This window comes from Cryptotermes secundus, unplaced genomic scaffold (genome assembly GCF_002891405.2).
Source record: "Cryptotermes secundus unplaced genomic scaffold, Csec_1.0 scaffold461, whole genome shotgun sequence".
In the NCBI taxonomy this organism is placed as follows: domain Eukaryota; kingdom Metazoa; phylum Arthropoda; class Insecta; order Blattodea; family Kalotermitidae; genus Cryptotermes; species Cryptotermes secundus.
This window is the reverse complement of record NW_019739952.1, coordinates 806282-816479: the sequence shown is the minus strand read 5'-3', so window position 1 is coordinate 816479 and position 10198 is coordinate 806282. Positions and strand designations below refer to the sequence as shown.

Genomic DNA, 10198 nt, shown 5'->3' with positions numbered 1-10198 from the left:
CGGGGGGTGGGGGGGGGGGGGATGGAGCGCTGACTCATCCGCCACGTCACTGCTGGGTAGGGAGGGGTTGTCCTCCATTGTACAACATGTCACAGTAGTAATACAAATATTTGTATATTACAGATAATACCTGAACAGTGCTGAAAACAAGAAGTAGCCGCTGCAGCACTATAGACATAGGGCGGGTACCCCTGAGAATTTTAAATTTTAAAATTTGAATTGAAGTTTTTAAAAGTGCCAGTTTTTGAAAATCAAATTGATGTGTGTAGGTTAACAAAGATTTTGTACATATCTGACAGATATCAGCAGGGAGGATTCTGATATATCAAAACCTGTTAGCAACGGAGAAGTGAAGAATTGGGAAGACTGGTGTTTTTTAAATTTTTAATTATGTGCAGTGTAACAGCTACATGAGAGTATACACCTGATGATGGCCATTTATGGCCGAAACATGTAGTGTAGAAGAAAGGAAGACGCAAGAACTACAATAAATTGTTGCACTTAGGACGGAGTTTGTGCATATATTGTGTAAAGTGTAACAGGATGCTTAAATATAATAGAGTACTAGGGGTCTGATTCACTGATAATAAAATGGCAGGGGCGTGAAGCTGACAACTCACCTTCACCTAATGCCGAGGTGGAGCTATAGCTCCATTCCCCCATCAGTTTTCACGTTGTGGTGCTTAATTAATTAAGCCCAGGGAAAATTTCACTTTTACCTTTACCCTTACCATCAATAATACTACCATCACAGCAATGTAAGCTCATATGTAGTGATACTTGCATACCTTAATGCAGGGCTCTCAAATTTTGTGTGCTAGAACAGTTTTGAAAAATATACACACTTGTTAAGGTACAGTACCTGTTTTATTGAACATACAAGAAGTTGCATATTCTACATTTAGGTTTCAGGATGATGGCAAGTAGTGAAGAGGCTCTGAGATTGCAGATGAAGGTAAGGTAAAGGTCAAGTAATTAAGCTCTGCTCCATGAAGGAATATGGAGAATGGAGGTACAGCTCCCCAATTCTTGACCTCAACAATAGATGAGGTGTGTGGTCAGCTTCATGCCCCTGCCACTTTACCCCTGGTAAAATGCCTGCTGGTACCCACTGGAAAGGAGGCTGGGTGGCCCCAGAGCCAGCCTGGATGTTATGGAGAAGAGAAAAATCTTACCCTACCAGGAAATGAACCCTGGTCATCCAGCCTGTAGCCCATCGCTATACTGACCAAGCTACTGTGACTCAAGATGAAGATATTCTGTAACAACATTTGTTATAACTTAATAATTACGAAAATGGCAACAGTTAAACCTGTGGGTTATATTTGGTAAATATGCAGTCAGAATGTGTACCAGAGGAAATCAGGCACAAGAGTAAAACATCACCAAATTCTATAATTGTTCATTCTGTTGTATCCCGAAGGATAGTGATGGGATGTACTTGTAGACCGAGTGGAAGTCTTGTGGACTGGGATCGTTGGAGCACTTAAGAATTGAAATTCAAGTCTTTAGAAGTCGGTTTCCAGGTTGATAGAACAATGTATTGAATCAAATGCTTACACAAGGTTACATTAGGAATATTAATTATAGTTACTTGTTAAATGAACAAAGGATGTGAGTGCACTATGCACCAACGCGGTAGGATTCGGCAGGTATTGAGAGGTAGCCTCCAGGGAGGTGCTGAGTATACAACTCGATGATGCCGCACTGAAGTTCAGTAATAACACACAAATGGGTGAAGATTGTGATTAAACTGGCAAGGAGTCCGACCGAAGTGAACAAGTCAAAAGTTTAGCGTGGTGTCCGCCATGGCTGGCAAAGCCTGAGTTTTTAAAGGGATTTGAACCCCGAACTTGGTGCTTGGACACCCAGAGACACGCCTATTGAGGGTGTAGTCAGATTCAGGATTGACATATGATTCGTCGTCCTTAAAGAAGAGTTTGACCATTCAGATGTATGGAGCACTGGATGGTCATAGGAATTCTAAATGAGGATTCCAATTAAAATGATTTTTGAAATCACGAGGGGAGAACATCTGCAGGGAGTGCCCATAAGCACGTCTCTCCCCAAAAGGGTGAACCTCTTATTTGTATTCACTCAGAATTTCGGGGTCTAGACTACCCCATACAGGAAACGGACAACTTAGAATAATCAAGTAGGGTAGCTCGTGGTGCGGGGTACACTATCACATCTCATAAAATAATGTGGGGGTTAAATACATATTACACCTTCCCCCTTACAAAAAAAATTTAAGCAATGATTTGCTTAGATTTTTTCTTCCTGGTACATTAATACATTATAATTAACTTACATATGCACGTGATACCCTTGCTCAGCATCCGCACTCCTTCAAAATCATACTTGTTCACACCACTGTGAATCCAACTGATTACATGACACAGAATTACTTGTTATTACAATTAAAAGATGAATAAGATATTACACAAACATAAAATTCCTTATATTGAAAATCAATGCTGCCAAGCATTGCCATGTGCTAACGCTTGCCAGAAGGACCAGCGCGTTTAGCGCTTGCAGTCAAGGACACTAACTCAGTAATTTTCTGACTGTCATTTTGCGATCCTCTGTGTTTAATGCTAGGCCTAGACGAAGGAAATTGCAAACTTTCTCTAGATGAATGAATTGAATTTACTATTTTGGGCTTAAACACTATTGTTGTACATGGTTTGTTATCTTTCCACAATTTAAGGAAATTAGGGCATCTTCTACGGCAACAATTGCAGCAACAACAGTAACAAAAAATGACCAAAATTAAACATGAAGTAATCATTCCTACATAGTACAAAAATGACAAATGAGAATCTATACCGGAGTTCTTCAGTTTTAGCTCTTCCTCTGATATGAGTTTCTCTACCTCCTCTACTCTGTAACTTGCTAATTTTAAGTCATCAAGATGACTGACCACACCTTTTATCGGTAGATCCAAATGCATTTTGTTTAGTTTTATATTTCTTTCTTCAGGCAAGCAACAGTCATATTCAAGGGTTAGGGGTGGAATAATATCCTTGCCTGTATTGTTGGAAGCAATGGTAGCATGGGCCTGAATGAGAACCTTGCTCCCGTAGCCCTTACACAAGCCGTGCAACTTGAGCTTTCCTGTGCCATGTATCTGAACGTCAGAGGGTTCCTGACCCGAACACAGCACAGTGAGTGTATCCACTACTGGAGCAACATATAACCATTCATTGTTATTTAACTGGGTCCACAGTGTTTGGTTCAGTTCTACTATTCTCTGAGAACAACTGCTGGGTATATTTCTAATGGACTGAAGCAGTTCGGCTTCACACTCTTCATTTACATGTTTCACTTGTACAGGGTAATTTTGCCTGCACAGCCGATGGTTGGTAGCCATTAGTTTACACTCCTTAAATTCGTGTACCCTTAATCTAGCATAATATTGCTTGGCTATGTCCATTAACAAATACTCACGTTCTGGCAATATAAATGTAAATTTAAAGTCAGTATTCCTTATCTTAATCAGCAATGGCAAAACATGATACACACTATAATTCACATGACTTGTCAAAGGTATGCGAATTACATACACAAAACAATTTCCTTTCAAAAATATATCTACTTCACTAATCCTTAAAACTAAATGCTGGTAGGCTGCACTCAATGGAATTAGCAATGTCAGGTCACTCGGGATGTCAGCTTGATTTAATTTCAACTGGTTCACAATGTGTGCTGGTGTAATAATACATGGCTGAATTATGCCCTTCTGAGCATTAATAATGGCTTCAATTAAAATTTCGTAATCCCGTCTACATTCGCCCAAGGCTCGATCTAGTTGCACCGAATGTTTGTTTACAACAAGCAGCATGGAGGGAGAAGTAAACATTTTCTTTATCTCGCCATCGTGTTCATTAACGTGCCTGGCCATGTTCTCCAACCCTTTTAATAGTACCCTCTCATTGGCATATACGTCCTGTAACGTCGTGTTTATAGATCTTAAGGTTGATTTTACGACTGATATCTGTTCCTTGGAAAGTTTCAAAAAATCAATTTGTTCCCTCTCTAAAACCGAAATTTTGTCCGTATAATATGAAGCATCTTCACTATCCATAGTACCAAACAAAATTTTGCTAATTCCACCAATGAAATTAAAAACACCTCTTTTAGAACGTAATTGGGTCGCATCCTCATCAATTCTGGTTAACTGTTTTAAAAGTAGTTTCATATTTTCTACCTCCTCAATCTGTTTATCCAAATATCTGATGGTTTTCATGCAATCAGTGAAATTTATCCAAAATGTGTGTTCGTGCTCCTTACAAAATTTTATCGATAAACTGGCATATTTCTTTACCATTTCCAAATTTTGATTAGCCTCTTCCAGATTTACATACGTGACAACCTTCCATTCTGTATTGTACAGCTGTGCGGTACCTGCATCGTCATAATACAAGCCTGGGGATTCAGTGTATTTCTCTATGGTGACGTCGAGAGAAGCTGTCTGCTTTAGCAACATTAGTATCCTGCAGAGGGTCCACATTCTGGCAGGCATGGCCCCGCAATCAGCCAAAGAACGGTTTCAGTCTGTTGGCGCGGACCTTGAGGGTCTTGTTCCTTGGTAATTTTAGCATAATATTTACGTCGTCGACCTCTGCTATTTCACAGGGTCCTATCCAAGGGGGTGACAGTTTCAATGACCTTCCTCTCCTAATTCTTTCATCATGGAGTAAGACTTTATCCCCTACTACAAACAACGGAATATTTACAGTTTTGTCTTGCTGTTCCTTACTTCGTTCCTTCTTATCTATCAGATTCCTCTTAGCTAATTCATAACTGGACTGAAGCCTAGAATGCAATTCCCTTACGTAGTTATCATACGTATACTGTACGCCTGGGGCTTCTTTCTGTAGTATGCCAGGTATATTCGGCTTCCTACCGAACATGAGCTCATGCGGCGTGAAACCTGTGGAGGTGTGAGGTGTCGTATTGAACACAAAAGTGGCGTAAGGTATCCATTTATCCCAATTAGTCTGGTCTTCCAAAATGTAACATCTAAGATATTCCACTAACACCCTGTGCGTGCGCTCTAGCGCTCCGTTTGATTGGGGGTGATACGCTGTTGTCTTAATTCTCTTAATTTTCAAAAGTTTGCACATGTTAGCAAATAGTTCACTGAGAAAATTAGAACCTTTATCTGTCAAAAGTACCTGTGGAATCCCGAATTTTAACACTACTTCCTCTACGAAAGCCTTAGCTACGGTTCCTGCATCTTGTTGCTGGATGGGTACGGCTAACGTGAATTTAGACAGCTCGTCCTGAAATGTTAACAAATATTTGTTTCCCTCTGCTGTAAGGGTCAGGGGTCCAACTATGTCCAATGAACATTTTTCCCAAACTACATCCGGCGTAGTTGTGATTTGCAGGGGCATTTTAGTTTTGTTTTGTGTAATTTTGTTTTTCTGACAAATTTCGCAACATCTAACGTAATCTTCGATTTCTTGTTTCATACCTGGCCAAGTTACCAAAAGCTTTATTCTTTCATATGTCCTATTCATTCCTATGAGTAAATGACCGCCAGTTGGGTTTTCATGCATTTCCCTGAGAATCCTCGCCTTGTCTTCTTGGCTGACTATAGGTTTATTGTCTTCGTTTTCCCTAGCGGGTGTGGTAACATGGATTCTGCTAAGTGCGTCGGCATTTTTGTTTTCCGAACCTTTCTTATAAATTACTTCATAGCTATATTCTTCTAGCCTTAACCTCCATCTTAAGAGTCTCGAACTCGGGTCCTTTACACTGAATATCCACGTGAGTGGACGGTGATCGGTGACTATGGTAAATTTCCTCCCGTACAGGTATTGTCGGAAGTGTTTGCATCCCCAAACAATAGCTAGCAATTCCTTTTCTATTGTGGGATAATTTTTCTCTGCACTATTCAAAGTTCTGCTAGCGTAAGCTATGGGAAGATCCTTGCCTATGGATCCTTGACTTAGTACTGCTCCAATGGCTTCATTACTAGCGTCTGTGGTTAACACGAACGGCCGCGTGAAATCAGGGTATTGAAGCAACGGTTCTGTTATCAACAATTCCTTCAAAGTATTGAAAGCTTTATCCGTTTTGTCATCCCAAACATAGGGCGTATTCTTTTTCAATAATTCGGTCAGTGGTTTAGCTATTCTGCTAAAATTTGGCAAAAACCGTCTGTAGTAGCCTGCCAAACCTACGAAGCTTTTTAACGTCCATGTGCATGTGGGAACTGGGAAATTCCTGACAGCTTCTACCTTTCTCTCATCAGGTCTAACACCGTCTTTAGTTATGACATGTCCTAAAAATGCTACTTCCTTTCGCAAAAACTCGCACTTATCTGGCTGCAGTTTTAAATTATGTTTTCTCATCCTGCCCAAAACTTCTCTTAATTTCTCATTGTGAACCTGCAACGTTTCTCCGAAAACGACAATGTCATCCAAATAAACCAAACATTTTATTCCCTGTATCCCGGCGAGTACAGTCGACATCAACCTAGAAAACGTGGATGGAGCTCCCTTTAAACCAAAAGGCATTCTTTTGTATTCATAATGACCCTGTGACGTACTAAACGCCGTCTTTTGTTGGTCTTCCGCCCTGACTAAAATCTGGTGAAATCCACTCGCGCAGTCTATAGTCGAAAAGTATCTTGAATTTCCAAGTGCGTCTAATACTTCTGAAATCACTGGAATGGGAAAACTGTCGCCTATCGTGACGTCATTAAGTTTCCTGAAATCGACCACGATTCTCCATTTCCTTACGCCTGATGCGTCTACCTTTTTAGGCACAACCAGGATTGGTGAATTCCAGGGGCTGGAGCTTGGTGCTATGATATCATCTCGTAACATCTGTTCCATCTGCCTGTTAACTTCCTCTTTATGAATTTCCGGAATGCGGTAAGACTTAGTATTTATCCCTCTGGTTGGATCTATTGTAGGGGTGGGTATGGCATGCTCAGTTACCGTGGTGAAGGTTAGTTTGTCACCTGGTAAGTGGAACACGTCATTATACTCTTCACAGATTCTAACTAGTGACACTCTTTCCTCGCTATTTAGGTGGTCCGTTCTCAATTCCTTACGCAATTTTGACAACCTGGTCTCGTTTTCTACTAGCGTGGTAGCAAATATCATGGCCTCTGATTGAATGGGTTCATCCATTTCCTCTAACTCAACAAGGGGCGCGTCAATTGTGACGTCTTCTTCCAATGTGTTCACTATACTCGTTATACAAGTGCCTTCAATTTCCCTAGTTAAAGATTCTGCCATGTATATCCCTGGCATAATTTCCCTTCTCGATATAAAACCTTGTCCTTTATGTGTAGTGGGTAACTTCACAAAGTTTTCTGACCTAGCCTTCAATGTAACCTTGAAAATTTTGCTCTTCGCGCCACTGTCCTTAGGACTGAATTTAAGTATGACATCTTCCATCAGGATTTCACGGTTACAGTAGCTAATGACTGCATTCTTACTTTCCCAAAAATCGCGACCTAAGATTCCGTCGTATTGCAACTGAAAACTGTCTCCTATTACATGGAATTCATGCGTGGTTTCACGTGTATCAGTGACNAAATAACTTCAAATTTACTGTACCCTTAGTTTTCATGACTCCCTTTGAAATTCCTTTAATTTCTATTACATTATCGTGTTTGAAGTCGCACCCGGGCTTCAAACTCGAGTCCCTGACGACAGAAATATCTGCGCCAGTGTCAACCAGAAATTTCAGTTTATCGGTCCTACTCAAATCGACTGTCAATGTCACCGTGTCTAAATTCGACCTCGCATGCTTCTCACTCATTAATTTTGAACGGAGAGTTACTATCTGAATTTAACTCTTGGCGATTCTAGCAAGTATCAACTTTAAACTGTGGACAACCATTTACTTTCTGGGTTGGGCAATCTTCGGGTTGCTCGAGATTCCCATTCCCTCGTTTCCCGACCTGATCCATTCCTTACTCGGGGCTCTACATAAATCAGTAGTGTGTCCTCTTAGACCACACTTCCTGCACGCCGGTCCTTGCCGACAAAACCTTGCGACGTGTCCTCCACGGCCGCAATTAAAACAACTTGTGGGCCTGTCTCTACCGACAGCCCTTGCATCGCGCTCCTCGCGCGTGCAACTTAAAACTTCCCTTACACTGGCACTGGGGTTTCTGTTTGAGCTCAAACACCTGGCGCTGGTATGGCCTAACTTATGACACTTGTTACATCTGAGGGTGGGCCCACTAGCTGAGAAAGGCGATCTTTCTTTCATGGAGAGGATTGCGCACTCCTCTTCCAGAGAAATTTCTATAGCCTGAGACAGGAGGATGGTTTCTCCTCGACTTCTAACTATGGTCTGAATTCTCTCATTGTGGAATCCTTGTACGAAACAAGTCTTCCCTTGGTGATTTATTAGCCCTATGGCTCCTATAATTTCTTCAGGCTTGCATACCCGTCTTGCAGCTTCCCTCAAATCAGTTTGTAACGCGTCTATCCTACTTCCCCACGAAGCAATGCTCTCAGCATTACCCTGCCTTGCATTAAACATCTTACAAGCATAATAATCTAACGTACGCCTTGTTGCGTAATTCTCTTCCAATATTCCCTTCACTAGCCCCCAACTGTGAGTAAGGTCCCTTACCATTAACTTGGATCGGGCGTCTCCCGTTATCTTTGCCTTAACAAATTTCAATAAAACTTCATGTTTCCTTGGGTCAACTAATTCAAATGCGACGTCCACATTTTCTATGAATTCCTTTAATTTTCTCTTATCGCCATCAAATGGGTGGGTAATCAATTTCATGGCCTCTGCCACGCTGCAATAATGCATGCCATCATCGGCTGTAGAACTAATATCACTGTTGTCTACCTCCATGGTCACTTATAATTCGTAATTAATCAGTCCTCAATTCGAATCTGTCTAACCGCGGTTCCCTTTTTCTTCCTTTTCACTTCACAAACAATTTCACTACTGTCAAATTGTCTAAGCCACGTCTAAACAAACTACTGTGCTGACATCCAAAGAAAATAATTGAGTGCAACTCACCCGATGTTTCTGCTTCTCGGGGCTGCGGTTGCATGGGGGACATCCCTTGAAGTTCCTGTGGGATGTGCTGATGGATCTCTGCAGTTGGTGAACTCCGGTGGGCTGTGGTGGGTTTCGAAGTCTGGTCCTCGGTGTCGGACTCCCTCGTGTTGGCTTCTTCTTCTCAGATAGGCTCTTCAGTGGCCTCTTAGTGTCGGTCTGGCAACCAACAGATCTCGGCGACTGGATGATGATGAGGTGGTGCTGCCTCGTAGTCGGTCAACCTCCGATCAGAGCTCGTGGATTCAGACGTTAAGCATAATCGGAGTGATTGAAGGATGCAGAGGCAACTGGTCAATGAGAGAGCAGGTCAAAGCCACTACACTCTCTCGCGAGGGATGAAAAACGACCCTTAGGCAACCTCTAAGAGCGTCTGGTGATGAATCGTCGAGATGCGGAGACGTCAAATTCTTACAACTGGTCAATGAGAGAGCAGGTCAAGGCCACTACACTCCCTCGTGCAGAACTCTCGATCTTCCTCTGCTGGCTCCAAACTTCCAAAATAACTTCCAAAGGCTGTGTCCAACCACACGTCTGACACCAGAAAATTCCCCGACGTGTTGTATCCTGAAGGATAGTGATGGGAAGTACTTGTAGACCGAGCGGAAGTCTTGTGGACTGGGGACGTTTGAGCACTTAAGAATTGAAATTCAAGTCTTCGGAAGTCGGTTTTCAGGTTAATAGAATGATGTATTGAATCAAATGCTTACACAAGGTTACATTAGGAATACTGATTATAGTTACTTGATAAATGAACAAAGGATGTGAGTGCACTATGCACCAACGCGGTAGGATTCGGCAGGTAGTGAGAGGTAGCCTCCAGGGAGGTGCTGAGTGTACTACTCGATGATGCCGCGCTGAAGTTCAGTAGTAACACACAAATACGTGAAGATAGTGATTAAACTGGCGAGGAGTCCGACCGAAGTGAACAAGTCAAAAGTTTAGCGTGGTGTCTGCCATGGCTGGCAAAGCCTGAGTTTTTAAAGGGATTCGAACCATTAACTTGGTGCTTGGACACCCAGAGACACGCCTATTGAGGGCGTAGTCAGATTCAGGATCGACATATGATTCGTCGTCCTTAAAGAAGAGTTTGACCATTCAGATGTATGGAGCACTGGATGGTCATAGGAATTCTAAATGA

The 10198-nt window shown here is 42.0% G+C and overlaps 1 protein-coding gene across 1 annotated transcript in view; it reads right to left on the bottom strand.

Annotated features, from left to right (window-relative positions):
• LOC111872122 (peroxisomal membrane protein PEX16) overlaps positions 1 to 10198 on the bottom strand; it is a 38094-nt gene that overhangs the window by 18784 nt on the left and 9112 nt on the right. The gene's annotated exons all lie outside the window — the stretch shown is intronic.